Raw genomic sequence first — 21,753 nt, 5'->3', positions numbered from 1 at the left:
CTCAAGGAAAACAAAGCTAGAAGCATCACACTCCCTGACTTCAAACTATATTACAAAACCATTGTAATCAAAACAGTATGGTATTGGCATAAAATCAGACACAAGGGTCAATGGAACAGTATAGAGAGACTAGAAGTAAACCCATGGATATATGGTCAATTAATTTACAACAAAAGAGCCAAGAATACACAATGGAGAAAGGATAGTCTGTTCAGTAAATGGTGTTGGGAAAACTGGATAGCCACATGCAAAAGAATGAAATTAGACCACTGTCTTGCATCATGCATAACAATTAACTAACTATAATGGGTTAAAGACTTGACTGTAAGGCCTGAAACCATAAAGCTGCTAGAAAAAATGCATAAATGTTAAGTTCTTTGACATTGATCTTGGTGATGATTTTTTGAACCTGACACCAGAAGGAAAGGTAACAAAAGCAAAAAAAATCAACAAGTGGGATTACATCAATCTAAAAATTTTCTGCACATCAAAGGAAACAATTAACAAAATGAAAAGGCAAACTACTGAATGGAAGAAACTATTTGCAAATAATTACCATAACAAGGGGTTAATATCCCAAATATATAAAGAACTCTTACTACTCAATTGCAAAAAAAAAAAAAAAAAAAATGTAATTCAATTTAAAAAGTGGGCAAATGATCTGAATAGACATTTTTCCAAAGAAGACATACAGATGGCCAACAGGCATATGAAAAGTTGTTCAATATCACTAATCATCAAGGAATGCAAATCAAAACCCTAATGAGATATCATCTCATACCTGTTAACTTTGCTATTATCAAAAAGACAAAAGTAACAAATACTTGTGAGGATATGAAGAAAAGGGAACCCTCCTGCACTGTTGGGTGGAATGTTAATTGGTGCAGCCACTGTGTAAAACAGTATGAGTTTCCTCAAAATATTAAAAATAAAACTGGCTTTGGGCACCTGGGTGGTTCAGTCAGTTAACTGTTAAGTGTCCGATTCTTGATTTTAGCTCAGGTCATGATCTCACAGTTCATGAGTTTGAGCCCCACATTGGGCACGATAACAGCACAGAGCCTGCTTGGGATTCTCTCTCTCTCCCTCTCTGTCTGCCGCTCCCCAACTCACTCTCTTTTTTTCTCTCAAAATAAATAAAAACTAAAATGAAGTAAAATAAAATAAAACAAAGCAAAACTATCATATGATCCAGCAATTACATTTCTGTATATTTATCTAAGGAAAACAAAAGCACTAACTCAAAAGGATACGTGCATCCCCATGTTTATTGCAGCATTATTTACAATAACCAAGATGCAGAAACAACCTAAGTATCCATCATGGATGAATGGATAAAGGAAATATGAATACACATACACCCACCCACACACACATATGTATGTGTGTGTGTATGTGTGTATATATATATATATATGTATATATATATATATATATATACATACATATATATATATATATATATATATAATAGAATATTACTCAAACATTAAAAAGAATTGGGCACCTAGGTGGCTCAGTCAGTTAAGCCTCTGACTCGTGATTTTGGCTCAGGTCATGATTTTAGGGTTTGTGAGATCGAGTTCCACATCAGGCTCTGTGCTGACATTGTGGACCCTGCTTGGGATTCTCTCTCTCTCTCCCCTCCTCTCTTCGTGTGTGCCCTCTCTGTCTCTCTGTCTCTCCAGATAAATAAATAAACTTTTAAAAAAGGCTGAAGTCTTGTCACTTGGAACAAAATGGCTGGACCTTGAGGACATTATGCTGAGTTAAATAAGTCAGACAGAGGCAGAGTTGGGTGGGGGGAGGGGAAATGTGTGAAGACAATCAAAGGTACAAACTTCCAATTATAAAAAAAATAAGTTATGGAATGCAGGGTACAGCATGGAGACTTAGGTACTCATACTGTATTGCTTATTTGAAGATTGCTAAGATAGTAGATCTTAAAATTTCTCATACAAGAAAAAAAAACTGTATCTATGGTGGCAAATGTTAATGAGACTTACTGTGGTTAACATTTTGTACAATATGTTGTACACCTGAAATGAATATAATGTTCTGTGTCAGTTATACCTCAGTTTAAAACAAAATTTTAAAAATTCTCCCTTCCTTCTGTGAGCATCTATGTTAGATTTTTGGGAATATGCTGCCTTATAATGATGCTTGTTTTATATAGGTTTTGACTGCTGTATCTTAAGCTCTTTGAATGTAGAAATCTTGCCTCTTCATCATTATATCTTGTGCTGTTCCTGAAAACACTTACGTTATCACTATTTTCTCCCTATTTATGCATATATGTAGGTTGAACAAAGAAATGAATGAATGATAAATACTTCAAGTTTTTTGAAAATTGCTTTGAATGACCTTCTTATGGTATATTCATATGCTTTTCTGCTTCATTTTATTTGGTGGCTGTTATCAAGAATAATAATTTCACCTAATTATAATAAAATAAAATAAAAATGTGATTCAGTGGATGTGGAAATTAACTAGATGGCAGGAATTTTTTCATAACATATATATATAACATATATACACATATACACATGAATATATCACCATGATATAAACTTAAAATATCTTACAATATTATTTGTGAATTATACCTCAAGAAAGCTGAAATTTAAAAAAAAGAGTAATCACAATATTCTATGTTCCCATTCCATTATATCTTTCAATTTAGGCATAATTTTATAATTTTATTTGCTTCAGTAAATCTTTTCCAAAAAGAGAAGTATTTGTAAGGCTTTAAGACTTCTGCAATTTCTTTGATTCAGTTACATTGTTTATGTGTCCTAAGGCATCTATGCTTTTTGATTCCAAACTATGTAGTGCCTTCTGGGTGAGTTTTCATGAAAAATTCAGGAAGCTCCATTTGTGTTTCCTCTTTGTAATATAACTGTTTTTCAGATATTTTCCTTTTATTCATGAGAAACTCTGTAGCATAACTTTTAATTTAAATAAAAATAATAAATATATACAGAGAAAGGTAGATGACATTATCATTTCCTCCCTCAGGAAAAATACAAGTGTGAATAATTAATGAATCTCTGTTAATAGCAAACAATAGACCTCCTTATCCAGCTTGTGCATGAAGTGAATCCATCGACCCTTGCTATAGAATATCTCCCCCGATGAGTATAAATTACCTCTTGTCAAGGCTATCACATACCTCCTGTTAAAACCATTTTCCAGAGCCTCAAACCCTGGTGTGGGCCTTGCTCAGTGTCTCTTGTCTTCCTTCTTATTTAAAGGAAGTCCGTTCACAAGGAGACTGGAAGCCGAAAGATTTGGTTTCTACCTGCGCAACTCCTACAGATACGTGATGAACTGAAGCTGACCCTCAAGTATAGCTCACTCTTAATGGAACTACCTACTTCTACACAGTGTCAAGGATTTGGCTTTAAAGGTTTCCTGGGCCAATAGATTAAATTACTCTTTAAGGCCAAAAGGCTGTGGTATGAGATTATACCTGATGAAAGGGAGAAATAAATTATTAAGAGGATATGAAGGTAATAAATCTTCCATTATAAGTAACACATGAAGTGCTATTTTATGGCCAAGGCTGAAATATTAATATCAAGTTTTCTTGAAAGGGCACCTGCACTTAACCCAGAATTTTCCATAATGCTAGACACATGAGAGTTCATGTTTTTGCTCTAATATTGGGTATTCGGGTGAAATATTCCTCACGGTGCAACCTCTTGGTATTTTTTGTCAGGTACTTAATAACTTCAATGGCTGTAAGAAAAATAATTAGGTGTGCCCAAGAGTTTTAAAGGCATTTATTTTAAGTGAGTGCCAAACTACATGAAATCTGCAGTACCTTAAAAAAGCTATTTCTATAGAATTTGGCTTGATGTTGGAGGAAAAAATAAAGAAAATCAAGTCAGTGAGATTCCCAAGAACAAGACTGATCATGGTGTCTCCAGCCCCTCACCTGAATTATAGTAGGAATGACTAGTGATTTATTGAATAAATTAAACTGTAAAAATCAACTCACAGTCAACTTTTAAATATTAAAACTTGGAGATGCTGGATATTACCACAATGTCTCCTAAACCGATTTACATGTCTAAGTGCAGGTTAGGCTTTCCGTAAAAGAAATTGATTTCTGTACCCCTGATAAAGTCACAGAAATATTTCTTTGAATTTCTGTGTTCCAGGGCAATCACAAGAGGCATGCCTTCTGTAAGGTAATATTGAGTGTGCTTCGGCGTCATACTTCAACTTCAGCTTTTCACTTTATGTTTTAGATGGGCATGCTGATACCAATATGCAATAGAAACAGGTTACCACTGGCCAATTAGACTTACAGAGACTCTAAGAACAGAAAAGATACTGTTCCACACCCGAAATTTGAATCAAGACATCTGTAAGACACATGTAATACATTTAATCAGTTGTATATTTCTGGTTTTTCTCATAATGACATCAAGCATCAAGTTATTTCTCATATCTATATATAATTCATATTTATCTCTCTATGTATTTATACCTATATCTATGTTGCTTTGATGGTCCTCTCGGTATATACTTAGTTGAATAATACAGCACTGACATAATCTCAAATACAAAAGAAAATAACTAATTCTGATTTAGACATCCATGTTATGTTCTTCTAAGATGGGTATTGTGATAGTAATAAGAAAAAAGGAGTGTATAATCTACTTTTAGTAAAAAAGTCAAAGAATTTCCTAATGAAAAAGAAAATTAAACATAAAACCAATCGTTCAGAGGTTTTAAACAGCAAGTATTGATTATTTAAAATTCTGTATCATGTATTGGCAAGAGATTTTACAATATTTTTGAAGAAAAGGATTTCTTTCTACTCACATGAAAAACCGCAAGGACTCAGAATCTATCAGTTAAAAGTGATTTTTATTTCTTTACATTTCCTTACAATCTAAATATGTTGTGTATTATAAACATGTTTTCACTAATCAAAAAAGGGCACATTTTGTTCCTCTTACACATTAAAAAATAAACACACATGAACCCATTTATAATAATCATTAAAGATCTATGTTAAGTAAATAAAATTTTGAGTCAATAATACTAGGGATGGGGTACCTGGGTGGCTCGGTTGACTAAGTATCTGACTTCACCTCAGGTCATGATCTCACCATCCCCAGTTCGAGCCCCACATTGGACTCTGTGCTGACCGCTCAGAACCTGGAGTCTGTTTTGGATTTTGTGTGTGTGTCTCTCTCTCTGCCCCTACCCAGCTCATGCTCTGTCTCTTTGTCTGTCTCTCTCTCTCTCTGTCTCAAAAATAAATAAACATTTGAAAAAATTTAAAAAAAAAGAATGCTGGGGATGAAAATATAGTCTAAATTCAACCTATTCTGAGTAGATCTTGCCCTTCCTTCTTTCCTTCCTTCCCTCCTTCCTTCCTTCCTTCTCTAAAGGTAAGGTAGAAATTAGTTTGAAAAGTTCATTAACTTTTATGCCCATAGGTAAGAATTTCATATATCCTAGGAAAAAAAAAACTAGACTTATAAAGTCTAAGTGTCCTTCAAATAGAATGTCTATGTATCTTTTTTTTAATTTTATTTTTTATTTTTTAAAATTTACATCCAAATTAGTTAGCATATAGTGAAACAATGATTTCAGGAGTAGATTCCTCAATGCCCCCTACCCATTTATCCCATCCCCCTTCCCACAACCCCTCCAGCAACAGTTTGTTTTCCATATTTATGAGTCTCTTCTGTTTTGTCCCCCTCCCTGTTTTTATATTATTTTTGTTTCCCTTCTCTTATGCTCATCTGTTTTGTCTTTTAAAGTCCTCATATGAGTGAAGTCATATGATTTTTGTCTTTCTCTGACTAATTTCATTTGGCATAATACCCTCCAGTTCCATCCACATAGTTGCAAATGGCAAGATTTCATTCTTTTGATTGCCGAGTCATACTCCATTGTATATATATATATATATATATATATATATATATATATATATATATATACCACGTTTTCTTTATCCATTCATCCATCAATGGACATTTGGGCTCTTTCCATACTTTGGCTATTGTCGATAGTGCTGCTATAAACATGGGGGTGCATGTGTCCCTTCGAAACAGCACACCTGTATCCCGTGGATAAATGTCTAGTAGTGCAATTGCTGGGTCGTAGGGTAGTTCTATTTTTAGTTTTTTGAGGAACAATGTCTACATATCTTAATTTTTGAATTTCATTATTTTCTTTATTGTGAGGTTTTCCTCTTTATAAATTAGTTCCGTCTTTAAAGCAGAAGACACTATGAGGAGAGTTAGAAATTGCATCATTATCCCATCATTTAAAAATCAATAGGAAAACATTAAATTGCCAATACTTTCAGATATAGTAAAATTAAAATGGTTACTTTTTGAAGAAAATATTTAATTATTACAAAGTATACATTTGTAGTTATTCCAATTATGATATCTTGAAATTTCAAGATGATCCATATATATGTATATATATATGTATCTATACATATATGTGTGTGTATATATATATATATATGTATCTATACGTATATATACGTATATACACGTATACAGATATACAGATATATATATATATGTATATATGTATACATATGTATATGTATATATGTATCATATACACATATGATATATGTATGTATACATATGTATATGTGTATATGTATATGTATATATGTATACATATGTATATATGTATCTGTATATATACAGATATATATATATATACACGTGTGTGGGGAGATGAGGGGGAGATGGAAGTTGAGAGGATAATATATAATTTTTAAGATTCTTAAGATTCATAAATAATTTTTAAGATTCTTTGAGCTAGATTCAACTGAACTATAGTCTATTGTTGAATATCCACAAAACTATTTTTTCTCATTTAAGACTATCATAGAATGAGATCTAAAAGTCTTTCTGCATGAGGGTTTCCAAGGAAATTACAGGGAAAAGTTCTAACATCTGGACAGTATTCTGGAAAATCAGAAAACTCTAGATGTCATTAAATATGTGCCAAAGATTAAATTGTTCCCAAAATGCCAAAGAACCAGATATTTTCAAACTACCTGAGAAGCTTTAAAAACATTAGTTCATGAACCTCGCATTCTGAAAATAATCAACGTAGGACTCAATGATCTGTATCTTTAAAAGTTATAGAGCATGATTCTTATATACCGCTAAGGTTTGAAATCCATCCCGTATTTTCTACCTTGACAGGGATGGGCAGCAGTAAATGTAGGAATGTGTGTGTGCGCGCACGCGCACACACACACACACACACACACACACACACATAACCAAGCCAAATTTCTGTTCGCCATCCCCTCCCCACCAATCATCTTACTTGCTTCTTGATAATCACTTCTCAGACTGATATCTAAAATATATTTACCTGTATCATCTCCGATTATGCAACAGAAGGCTGATCTCTATGTGAACTCAATGAAAATGCACCTAGGAAGAATATTCAAAGGAATTTAATTTCCATAAATCAATACCCTAGAATGTCTCAATATTGTACAGTTTCTAGCAAAGGGACATTTTACCCTCCTGTATTCCATTTGTACAATTTAGTCTCAGACTGAGAGTTGTTCCTGAATGAGATAAGTTAATAAAAATTGCATTCTGGAAGCTGGCGCTAACCAAGCCTGGCTGACAGCAGTAGAGCTTTCTCAGTGCTGAGGATCCTGAAGAAGAGGGTCTGGAGTGCATGGAAATGCTTGGGGAGGAAGAAAGAAAAGAAAAAGAAGCAGAAACTTGAAGATGCATGTTATTGGGAGATGTGACCAAAGGTCCATCTTGGCTCCAAGGGAATTTTGCTCTGCCTCATTTCTGCGAAGATCTATCTTGTCTATTATTACAAAGGAAGAGGTTTGTGATATGACATTTTTCTGAAAATTCAACTTCACTGTATTTACTGGAGAGTTACAGTAGAAAAATAACACATACACAACTGATTAAAATCCAAAGAAAGGTGTCATTTTTTAAAGGCTGAAATTCTGATGTGTGCAATTGAAGATTTTATGTAGGAGGACGCACTTGAGCTGAATGGGTGAAATTTTGACAGCTTGAATTTAGGAGAAGGGAAAAAAAGCAGAGACGTGGAAAAGCGGAGTATGCTTTAAGACAAAGACGAGTTTTTTGTATGCCACAAATGAATTGTGGTTTGGTAGGATTATGATGTAAAAAATAAGACCAGAAAGACAGATCAACCTAAAAGTTTGCATTTCATTCTGTATGTAATGACGAACTCTTTGAAATGTTTAATAAGTGTAGGACCTAATCAGGTTTGTGCTTTAAGAAAATTTGAGAGAGAGTGCAGTGGTAAGAAATGCAGCAGTCTCTATAAAAGAGGGCTTACAACTAATCAACCAGATGCCACTTCAAGAAACACATGCTATTATCTATGTGTAAGTGCTGGACAAAGAGCTAAATGAAGGTTTGAACTAAGACAGAGGCATAATGAATGGAAAGAATAAAACGGTTTTGAAAGGCATTGCAGAGACAGAGATGAGAATTACATATTCATAACTACCTTTATCTTGTTTTAGAAAAAAAAATTCTGCCATCTTTATTTTTAACAGCTTTATTGAAATATAATTTATATACCATACCATTTACTCATGTGCAATCCAGTGGTTTTTTAGTATATATACAGAACTATGCATCCATCACCATAATCTAATGTTAGAACATGTGCATCGCCCCCAAAAAGAAACTTTGTACCCATTAGCAATCACTCCCCACTCCTGCTCCTCTTCCCCCAGAGGCACCCAACTGCTAACCTACCTGTCATCTTTCCTACTTGTATTTTCTGTTGCACTGTAAGCTACCAGAGGGAAGAGTCAGTCCTTTAATTAATCCATAGTACCTGATGGCAAACATTTGTTAGGGTACAGCATTATTTTTGAACTCACGACCATCCTCTCAACTTCCATCTCCCCCTCCTCAGCCCTCTCGGCCACCCACATTCACACATCCACACAGCACAGATTGTCTCGTGGCGTAACATTCTTACCTTCTCCTTCTCTTGTTATTGTGCCGATCAGAAAGCCATGGATGCCTCTGTGGAGGTCAGTAGAGGCAAACAATCCATGATTGCAGATACGAAGTGTTTCTAGGAGCATTAAGGTCCCTGTGATTTTTTCCATTTCTCTCTCTGGTGGTTGCAACCTTGAGCTCTGTGAGGAAACAATGTAATACTACCTGGCTATGGCCAGTGCTGGTTCTGGAAGCCCTGGGTCCACACCAGACTACGAGACCCACTAAAATGAAGTCTAAATGACACAGTCCAGAGTGAGCCATGCCTGAAAGAAGGTGAAAGTCAGCCTGAAAGAGTATGATAGACCTTTTGTAAGACTCTAAAATTCCCTGTTGCAACTGAGCATCCGAAGGGTTCATGCCAATCCTCCTCTCCTCTCAAGAAGGCGCATGCTCTCAGGGGCTTTCCTAACTTACCCAGATACTGTTTGATCCTAGAATTTTATGAAGCTCAATAAATTTGGGGACCTCTGTACATAATTCATGACCATAATGATTATGAGAGAGAAGGGACAAGTATCATAGACACTATTTTTACAAATGAGGAAATTCCTTAAGCAAGTCACACTAGAGGTTAACATTAATTCTCTACCTTTTTCCATATGAACTTATCCAGGTCACTTAAACTTCTCTCAGTCCCCAAGGATTGCCTTTCCAGGATTGTTTTGAGGATTAACAAGGACAATGAAGAGGCACCTGGGTGGCTCAGTCGGTTAAGCATCCAACTTTGGCTCAGGTCATGATCTCTTGGTTCAGGGGTTCAAGGGTTCGAGCCCCACAACAGCTCAGAGTCTGGAGCCTACTTTGAATTCTGTGTCTCCCTCTCTCTCTCTGCCCCTCCTCCACTCACACTTTGTCTCTGTCTCTCAAAAATAAATAAACATTAAAAATTTTTTAAAGACAAAGAATCAAAACATAATTTATAAATGATAAAGTGGCTCATGGTGGAAATATCATATTTCTGCATTGACTAGTCCAGATTGCCTTGTACAGGCAGAAGAATCCATATTTAGTTCTTTGAATATTCCTGGAGTCTATGAAGATTTCTAACACAGACACTTATACATCTGATTGGGCTGCTGGGTAGTTATTAGCTCTGGATTGTTCCTTCTGAGTCAAACCACTGGCTAATGATAGCATACAATTTACACTGTCCTCAAGGACCATCACTCAACACTTGGTTCCAGATTCCCTGCGGCTGAAAAAAGCAACAGGATCCCAGTGCTACTCACCTTCTGTGTTCTCTGGGTGTTGCAGTGAGTTGTCATTCTCTAAGTCTCCATGTGTGAACGATCTTTGTATCTTCTGAAGAAGTTTGAAGAAGAGAATTCATTTTTTTTGTTTTGTTTTAGCACCTGGTTTCTTACAGACATCAGAAATAAATGGCTTCATATTCATACATATTTATAATTATTAGCCAGTTAAAACCCCTGTCTTGATGCTGAGCTTGCTTGCAAGAGGCGTATAACTATGCAGCTCCTGAGTTTAGCAATTTTTGGCCCCTCCACAAATGTCCAATAATTGAATTGGTTCTACCTCTTCCCAGTGTGCTGCCCAGAATATTCAGTCGTATTCTCAAACAATAAACTATTTGCAGAATTACAAGTTTTTAAAGAGTATTATATTTCCTTTTATAAAATGGCTTGGTGTTTTTATTTTCTTAAAAAATAAGCTGGAAACTGCAAACCCTGTGACTTTTCTTTCAGAGGCAGTTAAGTAATTTCTTTTATGATAATAGAATCCATTATATACAGAGCAAGCCATAATTAAAAGGTTTTATAGTTTATATATATAAGGAGAAATTTTTAAAAGCGTCGATTGTACTTTAAACACAAATACTTGATTTTAAGCCTACTTAAAGTCTCCAATAACATTAAAAGTTAAACAGTTGACTTACATTAATTAGTGTTTCCATAAAGGTTTCTGAGGGTAATAAAAACAAGAAAATACAGTACCATAGGGTTAAAGTAGCAGGGAAAAAAGTAATTTTTATGTTTATATTTGAATATACAATCTGGTTGTATATCCAATTTGTGGTCATTATAAAATAATTAATCATCATCAAGAGAATCCACACACATATATTTTACAAACTTTGGCTTCTAGTTATACTCAACATAGAATTCAGAGGCCCGGAGTCAATATCTAGAGCTCATAAAAATCAAAGTTATAGCCTGATCTAGTGTAGTTTCTATTTCTACAGACCAGTAGATGTGTGGTCTCCCCAGGATAGAAACTCTAAAAGTTGTGGGGTTTGGCTACTATTCCACGTGGTTTCATCAGGCTGAAGAAGGATTTTCTCCCTAAGCATCACAGATAGGAAAAGGTAATGCTGTACATAAATACAAAGCAAAAATGGCTTTGGAAACTTGATCGCCTCTGTGAAACTCATGCCATCTTTAGGAGTCCTTTAATCTAAGGTGACTTCAAATGGAGGGATCTTCTAAGAATGAGGTGGAGAGGCAGATAAACTTGAAGTTAATTTACCGATAGTGCAGGCTCCTACCAGTTCTAAAGTGTTATGGACTCTGTGTCTTTTTTTGAGATCGCCACTTCTTCGGGAATAAGGATGTTTTTTCTTAATATACAATGTTATGTTGCCAAAAGTCTGTTTTATAACACAATTCATGTTTCTTTGGAGTAACTTCTATTTATAATATTCCTTATTGGTTCTGCATTTTGGAAGTATATTGTCATATAATACTGTCCTGTGTTTTGTGTGATTTAATTAAACCTTCCATTCCTTTCTTTGGTTTCTTTGTAAGGCAATATGTATCTTTTACATATTTCTTACCTTTTTATTCACCTACTTCTTTGATACCTGAAACCTTCTTTCCATTCACTTTGCCGGTACAAATCTGTTCTCTTCTAGGTACACATGAAGATGAATAAAAGAAGCTCCCTTCTGATTAACCATGTATTAAACTCAAAATGTTTTTACTTCGTAACCTCTTATTTTATTTTATTTTATTTTATTTTATTTTATTTTATTTTTATTTTTATTTTATTTTATTTATTTTATTTTTATTTTATTTTTTATTTTTTTATTGAAGTATAGTTGACATATAATGTTACATTAATTTCAGGTGTACCACACGGTGATTCTGCAAGTCTATGTTATGCTATGATCACAAGCATAGGTACCATCTGTCACCATACAACACTGTTACAATATCATTGACAGTATCCCCTATGCTATATACTTTTTACCCCCTGACTTACTCATTGTATAACTGGAAGTCTGTGCCTCTGAATACCCTTCACACATCTTGCCCATTTTTCTGACTCTATCCCACCTCTCTGGCAACCATCAGTTTGTTCTCTGTATTACTGGTCTGTTTCTACTTGTTTGTTTACTCATTTGTTTCATTTTTTAGATTCCACTTATGAATGAACTCACATGATATTTGTCTTTCTCTGTCTGGCTTATTTCAGTTAGCATCACACCCTCTAAATTCATGCATACTCTCACAAATGGCAATATCTCATCCTTTTTAGGGCTGAGTAACATTCCACTTCATATATTTACATCTTTTTTTATTCATTTATCTATCAATGGACACTAAGGTTGTTTTCTTATCTTGATTATTGTAAATAATGGTGCTCTAAATATAGGGGTGCAAATTATTTGTTTGAATTAGTGTTTTCATTTTCTTTCAGTAAATAGTAGTGGATTTGTTCGTTCATATTGTACTTCTGTTTTTAATTTTTTGAGGAACCTCCATACTGTTTTTCACAATGGCTCCACCAACTTATGTTCCTACCAAAAATGCACCAGGCTTCCTTTTTCTCCACAAAGACTTATTTCTTTTTGTTCTGTTTTTTTTTTTTTTTTATGTTTTGTTTTGTTTTAATTCTAGCCACTCTGACAAGTGTAAAGTGATATTTCATTGTGGTTTTAATTTGAATTTCCCTGATAATTAGTGATAGTGAGCATCTTTTCATGCGTCTGTTGGCCATCTGCATTCTTCTTTGAAGAAATGTCTATGCAGATCTTCTACCCATTATTTAATCAGATTTTTCCCTTTGGTGTTGAGTTGTAGATATATAATAGATATTATCTATCTATATTATATATGTAATACATATTAGATGTATATATGTATACATCTGTATATGTAATATATGTAATATATATTATGTATGTAATATATTTTAGATATTAACCCCATATCAGATACATTGTTTCCAAATTTCTTCTTCTATTCATTAAGTTGCTTTTTTTTTTTTTTTTTTTACTGTTTCTTTCGCTATCCAATCTTCTTATTTTGGTGTGGTCCCAATGGTTTATTTTTGCTTTTGTTTTTCTTTTTTTTTTTTTTTTTTTTTTTTTTTTTTTTTTTGCCTAAAGCAACATATCTAGAAAAATGATGCAATGGTCAGTGTCAAATAAATTACTGCCTATGTTTTTTTCTAGGAGCTTTATGATTTTATGTTTCACATACAGGTCTTTAATCCATTTAAATAATACAGGATTTTAGAGATCGAGAGATTAGAATGTTTCTGTCATAAACCAGTGCTAATGTAATCACATATCTCAAAACTCAAGTGAGGTAAAATAGAACAGTTTTTTATTTGCTAAATTTGGTTAAAGAGAAACATTTAAATAGTGATAGTTTACATTTTTTAGTATCCATAAATATTCATTTTAGATTGTTTTCTTTTAAGAGCTAACCAACAGAATTTACTAATTAGCAAGGAGTAACATACAAGCTATTCACCTTGATAATAAGCAAGAAAGCACATATTTATTCCAAATCTTATCTTCAGTCCCGGTTTACTCATAAAATAAAATCTTGAATTCAGTAGCATGTTTAGGAATAAGCCAATTACCGTGAAAATGTCCAAAGGGAAGAGAAACATTTCCTACAGTGTCTCCATTTTAAAGGGGCATTTTTCCTCTTTATTTCTAATTTCAGATGGTCTGGCCAACCTTCATTCCCAGGGAGAGATGGAAATAGTACCTAAAATGGGAAGAAAGAGGAAACATCTTAATGCATATACTGACACACTGTTAAATTGTCAAATTTGTTAACGATGACTTCACAGGGACAGAGAATCTCTTTGCCGATAAAAGCAGATATATCTTAGGTGACAAGGTTCCTAAAAGTCGTATTTTGTACTTGCTGAACAATAATTCCCATACAACATAGCATCTATTTGTGTACTGCAAAATGCAATTATTTGCTGGTTGTTGATTTATCATATGTTTCTAACTCTTGTTGAAAAACAAACGCTTTTGGGTGCCTTGTAGCCTTTACACGTAAGTCCCCATGACATGCACACACACACACACACACACACACACACAGCAAGACAAAGTCATCATCCTCCAAAAGTTTATAGCTAAGTTATAATATCTATATGAATGTGAATATGTTTTGCTTTAATCCACTTTGTCCAACACCTATAGATAATTGCTTGTCATATAACAAAATCACAATTATTTTTTTAAAAAAACATTGTTTAATAAATACACTAATGATATAGAACCCCCAGGTTCTATTTCTTTCCTATCTTAACATCTAAAAAAGTCATTGGTAGTAGTAGTATTTTTGTTTCTTGGGCTCTCTTTGTCTCTTTTTACAAAGTGTTAAACTTATCGTAGCCAATTTAACAACCTAACTCTCAGAAATATTTATCAAGGAATTAATGTTGGCCTGGCAGGGAGATGCCTAGAGGGTCTAACCTTGACCGTTTCTGGCTGAATGTCTTTATTAAGGGCTCCTGTAAGGGTACCAATGGCAGGCAAGGAGCATTTGCAGTCGACACAAGTATGGAAGTGTTGAGAAGTAGCACAGACGATAGGATTCATATTCAAAAGAGTCCCAAACATAGCAACATGTCGGATCTGACTAGCAAGGAAACATAACAGGGATAAAATATTGGGCACTGTTCTTGGGTCCGAAATATCAAGTTCAAGCATAAGGGAATTTAAACTCAGCAAAAAAGCACTCTATATAAAGTATTCTGGTTGCCTATCAGCTCAGTGTGAGTGAGCGCCATGAGATGACTTTCCTAAAACGCTGAGTAGGAAACGAAAGGTGACAACACGTGCTGCGTGTCATTCAGAGTGTCCGCTGTAAGCGCCACACTCTAACCATGACATTGACACATTGTAAAACTGCAGGGGTAGCACTGGGGATGGAACGAGGGCTTGAGATACAATAATTTAAGGAATTTATAATACTTAACCTTGAAGAGAGGATACTAAAGAAAAAATGAATATTGTCTTCAAAATATTTTCTAGATCTGTTAGCTGGAGTAGTAGTAATTCCATTTGGAATTCTAGATCAAGATGGAGCAGTCCCAGGAATATAGATTTTAATCTGAGAGAAAGAGAGAGTTCTTAGCTGTGGAATTATGAAATGGACAACTTTGAGAGGTAGAATTTCACAGCGGCTGAAGGAATTCATGCAGAAGCTGATGTCCTCTGAGGAGTGGTTAGGAGGAAAAAAATTAAGGATTAGATAGTGCTGAACTAGATAAAATGTAAAATCCAGTCTGACACTGAAATTGTATGGTGTGACAAATTCACTTCATGACTAAGAGATTTGTCTTTTTGTCTTTTAATTCTAATAGAGAATTGAGTCTGTATCCATTATAATAGGATATCAAAATATCTACCACGGATAAATGCCTAAATTGCTAAATCAGAAAATAACATTATGTGTACATTATTCATAAATAAATTGGTAAACACCAGAAAAATAAACAAAAGTGAAATGGCTGCACCAGAGCAATAGTACCTGGGGCAGCGATGTAACAAGTAAGGGTGGTTTCTATTAAGGGACACACAGGGGCACTTGGTGGCTCAGTCCGTTAAGCTTCCAACTTCGACTCAGGTCATGATCTCACGATTTGTGGGTTTGAGTCCCGCTTCAAGCTCTGTGCTGATAGCTCAGAGCCAGGAGCCTGCTTTGATTTCTGGGTCTCCCTCTGTTTCTGTTCCTCCCCCACTCATGCTCTCTCTCTCTCTCAAAAATAAATAAACATAAAAAAAGTAATGAATGAAAAAAAATTTTAATAAATGGAAAAAACATTGTTGTTGACAATGTCAATTGAGAATAATAAATAATTGACTTTTAGATTTTTTTCCCACACCTGTTCGCCTGTTTCAAAATATGCTACCTGGTACCACTTAGATTTTGTCAATTTTTTTCTTGTTCAAACTGTAATGTCAAACAAATCTATAGTGTTTCATGTAGATTCTGAAGAGGGCCACATCAACTGCATTATCTTCAGTTCCACAACTTGCAGTACAGGGCCAGGAGAGTAGTAACAGAAGTAAACAGTGAGTGTGTCTGAAATCTCACTTGTTTGTATTTTATTCTGATTTCTAATAAAAACTGGGTAAGTTCTGCAATGTGTAAAAGAGAGTAGGAGATTGGCTTCAGTGTAGTTAAAATAACAAGGTCATACATAAAGAAAATTTACTAGCCAAATTATCTGTAGTCTATTACACTTCTGCACAGCTAGAGTCTGTCATTTTTTCTCAACCAGTGACATGACTTTTCCCCATTTTTCTTCATTATTTCGCTCAGTAAAATATGATAGTTTCCCTTCTAGCATTAATGCTAGATCTATTTAGATTGAGTGGTAAGTAGATGGATGATTAATATGATAGACAAGGTTACACACACAAACATATAGACATATTGTACTCCAGTTTGCAAATATCTACCTGTCAGAGGTGCCTAAATTCTACCACTAGAAATTCATTTTGTGGCCTGAACAAGTTTCTGTATTTGGTAACAATCCATCAAAATTTACATATCTTTAGGGGCTACTAGCAACTTAACCCTATTATAAATTTAAACCACAGGGAATATAATAATGTCAGTAACTCAGTAAATCTCGGGAAACAGAGAAATCATTGTTTTTGAGAAAAGAGTTGGCTTCCGCTCGAGATACCTTGATGCATAGAAAGACTGCAAATGCAGCCTGGGGATGCGTTGAAAAAAGAAACGCCCCTATGTCTAAAGCCAGGACTGCGGGAAATAGTGGCTACAAAGATTTCGAGAGAGAAGAACACTAATAACAATGAAAAGTGCATGTAGGGAAGGGAATTCAGAGAATTCTGGCTGCAAGTGATAGTGAAAATGTTTTCCTTGGAAAGAAGCTGGCTGGTACCAGGGATCCGGTGGGACCTGGGATCCGGAATAAAAACAAAGAACAACCTCATCAGGAAAAAAATGAGATATGGGTTGTTTTCTGTTAGGGTGGAAGAGAGGATGCTGAGAGTAAGGCGGAGGAGTGCCAACCAAATTAGACCCACCTCTACAAGAAGCTGGCCTTTTATCATCCACAATAGTAGTGGTCCAAGAATCCCCTCCTTCAGACCAACATCTAATGTGTTGTGACCCTGGATGAAATTTATTGTTGCTACTCACAGGTAAATTTTAATGATGGAGTTAAGGTCATAAAAACACAATAACCATGTTAGCTATCTATTCAAAGTGATGACACTTAGACAAAGGATTCTGTGAATGTTTATTTGTTCTATTTTGTTTTGCCATCTTCATTATTTTGAACTCTTTCTTCAAAGGGGCATATTTTCCATAAACAAATGTAAAATGAATGCCTCCAAAATAAAAAATGTAATAGGATTTTTAAGATAAATGAATGATAAGGAATTCTTAAAGGTGTTAATTGACTGAGCGTAAGGAATTTGTTTGTTTCATTCACAGTACTAACCACAGTATGAAGTACCCACGTACTAAAATGGAACTTTGAAAGGAGAAGAAACATAAGAGGGGAAAACTAGAAAGGAAGTCCAGATTTGTAGATATGCAAATTGGCACTGTGGCTGGCTGTTGCCATTTGAATTCATCCCATTCAAATTCATGGGAGTTTTGCTATAGAATTAGTCCAGAGTAATAACACCAAGGGGGAAGAGAAGGGTAAAGTAGTGGATGCTGGGTTGTTTCCCCTTAGATGCTAATGGACATATTAGAGGGCATGTGTGAGACCTTGGCTATGAGGAGAGCTACTTCTGAGCCTGGCTGGCAAAATATGATGTATCGTTTGAATGGAGGCTTTTCTCTTTGCCTGTGAGTAGAATCCTCCAGTGAATTGAATCCCTGCATGTCAGAGAGTTTAGACCATCTGGAATTAATAAACTTGACATGGATATTGATATTCTCATAATGAGCAGGATCTTAGCCTTAATTCCCCAGAAACCAGAGCTGAAGTGGAGGCTTAAGTGCAAACATTTTATTGAGGTATGTGATCTAGGAGGCAGGGGAACAGAACAGGTAGGAAGAAAGAGCAAAGAGAGATGCATTTTCAATTTAACCACAGCTATGGGCAACTGATTTTCTGTTCAATGTTATCTCCTAAAGAGGTGTATGGAATATGTCTCAAGACAATCTGTCTGGAAAAAAATGGACAAATTTTCATCCATTTTCTCCCACACTCCTTTCTTCAAAAGATTTCTCCCCTGGATTAACTTCCCACACTCCTAAGTAGCACATTCTAGAGCACCAGTAGGTCACCGTGACATTATATTCCATGTGCCAACAGAAAAATCCAGAAGAGTAAGGGATAGGCAAGTAGTGTAAGATTTAGTAAAGGAGTTCACGTGTCATGTATATAAAGAACGAAGCATTTTGGCTGGTCTGAGTTGCTTGCCGGTTAGGTTGATTCAAACCATTATCCCCAAGGTATCGAAGCCATAATTCCTTCTCTCGTTGGGCCATGATTGCTGCAATTTACTGTTTTCACTGAGAAGAGAAGCACCAGAGGAGGACATTGTTATTCCTTTGAGTTCCACAATATTTGTCACTGTCCCTACCGTGTAAAAACGACGCTAATTCCTCGTGGAATGGGTGGATTACCTCATTAGTATGGTAACCCCTTTCCTTGCCTGTGGGTACACTGGCATGAGAAACTCAGTGAAACCAGGTGGTAGTTCCAACTTCACGTTACATGGAGTCCTTTCTATATCCTCTATAGGTGCATTTCCCTCTTAGGAACCATTCTCTCTTCTTCCGAAAAGTCTAATGTGCGGGAATGGGAGGCAGAAGTTATTCCGCCGGTGAATTATTTAGGTACAATGAAGAGACAGGTCAACCCTGCTTCTCCCTTGTGTTTCTGAGAACTATGTGTTCTGGGTATTTGAGTTCCAGCACCACATATTGGTTGCTGGTTCAGTGTCTATTCTGCATTCTGGAGGAGTAAGCCTCAAACATACAGTGTGCTTTCCTCAAGCTCTTAGTTGAGCCTTTTATATCTATTCTACTTTTCTACTCGTTGCTCCTTAGCCCCATGCATCTTGTGGCCAGGAACCCTTTTCACACTTTTTTTTTTGCCCTCAAATCAGTTCCTTTCTCTGAGTGAATGTGCAGAATGCCATGATTTTTTTTCTTTCTTTATTAGTTAATCCTAGTGTGCCTCTCTTGAAGTCTACCTAAGCTGAAGAACAGGCATTGGTGATACAGATGTATGTGATAGAGCACCCGGGCAACTCATACATGGGATTTACTTGTGCCTTCTGAATCTTCACAGGCCTATGCCTGAACTTACCTCTGGCAAGCAAACTCTCAGATGGCCCTCCATGATCCCCATGTTTTGGTGTTCATGCTTTGTGTAATTTCCTCCCCTTAAGTGTTACTGGGACCTGTGACTTGCTTCTAACCAATAGACTTTGGCAAAAGTGATAGGATATAACATGTGTGTTATGTTATATTATATAATTGACTTGCATGCTAACTTACCATAGATTCTCCTTGCTGGCTTAATGAAGTAGGTGGCCATTTAGCAAGGAATTGCAGGTGACCTCTAGGAAATGTGGGCAGTCTCTATAAATGGAAGGTGACTTCAAACCTATAGCCAACAAGAAACCGGGGCCCTCAGTTCTGTAATAATAAGGAAATTAATTGTTCCAGCAATATGAGTGGACTTGGAAGTTCATTTTCCCCCAGTGATCTCTGGATGAGAATACAGTGCAGTCTGTCTTGACAGGAGCTTGTCAAAGCGGAGGACCTAGCTAGTCTGTGCCAAGACTCTTGACCCAGAGAAACTCTGAGATAACGTGTATTGTTTAAGCCACTAAGTTTGTGGTGATTTTGTATATAACAATAGAAAATGAATACAGTGTCTTTCCATTGTATAATGTTATGTTGCAAATTCTCATATTCATCAATGGGCAGATCTGACGATATCCAGCTCACAATGGAAGAATCTGATTGCAAAACCATTTCACATCCTGTGCTAAGGTGTTCAGTCTTTACTGCAGTCCAGTTGCATGACTCTTATGCAGGTCTCACAGGTCCATGCTACAACTTTTATATTTGGCCTTGTTATAGACTTCCTAGAGCATCATTACCTACTACAGGTATGTCTAGCATGTTGGATTTTCTGGGTCACGTGCCGAACTGGCAGAGTCAATTGTGCTCTAGAGCCCTCTGTTTCTCTAGATCCCACTTAAAACTGGTAGCCTTTCAACTTACCCAATAAGTAATGCTGCCCCCAAAATCCAAATTGCCCATCCAGACCTGGGCTTCTTTGTTGGTGATAGAAGGTACAAAGTGAAATTTCTACCTCATGGCATGCTCCAGTTCACTAGACGTCTAAATGTCACCAATTTGGTAAGCCTCTGATTCTCTATTTGGTTTACCTGCCACCATATATGGTTATACATACATATATATATAATATACATACATATGTATATTATATATGTATATACGTAGAATATTTATGTTCTATATTTATTTTAAAATATATATTATATTTTTTAAAATATATTAAAATATATATATATTTTTTTTTTTTACTGGGGACTTTTGTTTATTTAGACTTTATTGTATCAAGTCTAATTAAGATAATGTCACCATTTAGTGAACGAGCATGATGCCCTGTCTAATATCCAGATAATAAAGATCTCTACAAGTTACATTTTGATAGAGGACAGGATAGTTAACATAGTCCTGGAGCAAGATAGTGAATTTGTACTTCCATCCTTATCACACAGAAACAACTTGACTTTGAATTTTTTATCTTAATTGCTTCTCCACTAGAACTGCTCTTGAGACTCTGATCAAATAGTGGCTCCTCTCCTGTTGGGAATCTTTTCATCATCAGTTCCCAGACCTCTGCTCCCCACCTGATAAACTTCTTTTGCTTACTCCTGTTATCTTCATGAAGTTCTACCTCCATCTAATACTCACCCCCAAATACATTATTTTCTTCTTCTTGTAATTTCATACTGTATGCTTAAAACATTAAATCCAGAGCTTAAGTCATTAAAAACAAAACTTGTTTTGCTCTATTCTCTTTCCTTGAGGGAAGGGAAACATTAATCTTAAAGTACTGCAAGGAGTCTTTTCTAATGTAGCGAAGAAAATAAAGAAAAAAATAAAGACAAATTTCCGTATTATACATATTGAATATTCATATTCTGCCACTGCTGTTCAGATATTTTCTTGGATGAATGGATGATTTTACAGAATAGAAACGTTCTAGGCTTGGATTAAGACAGCCTGGGTGTAGTTTGGAGATATATTACAAACTTCATAATAGGAAGTTAAGTTGTACAATATCCTTATTGGGTTAATATAAGAATAAGTTATATATATATATATATATATATAATATTATATATATATAATGTATATATATGTGTAATACATATAACATTGTACTATTCCATGATTCAAGCTTTCTATCTACTTATATATGTGTTCTCAATATATATTAGAACTAATTATCAAAGTTA

Source organism: Panthera pardus, unplaced genomic scaffold (assembly GCF_024362965.1).
Source record: "Panthera pardus isolate Hobbes unplaced genomic scaffold, ASM2436296v1 HiC_scaffold_13, whole genome shotgun sequence".
Taxonomy (NCBI): domain Eukaryota; kingdom Metazoa; phylum Chordata; class Mammalia; order Carnivora; family Felidae; genus Panthera; species Panthera pardus.
Note: the sequence above shows the minus strand (reverse complement) of the source record.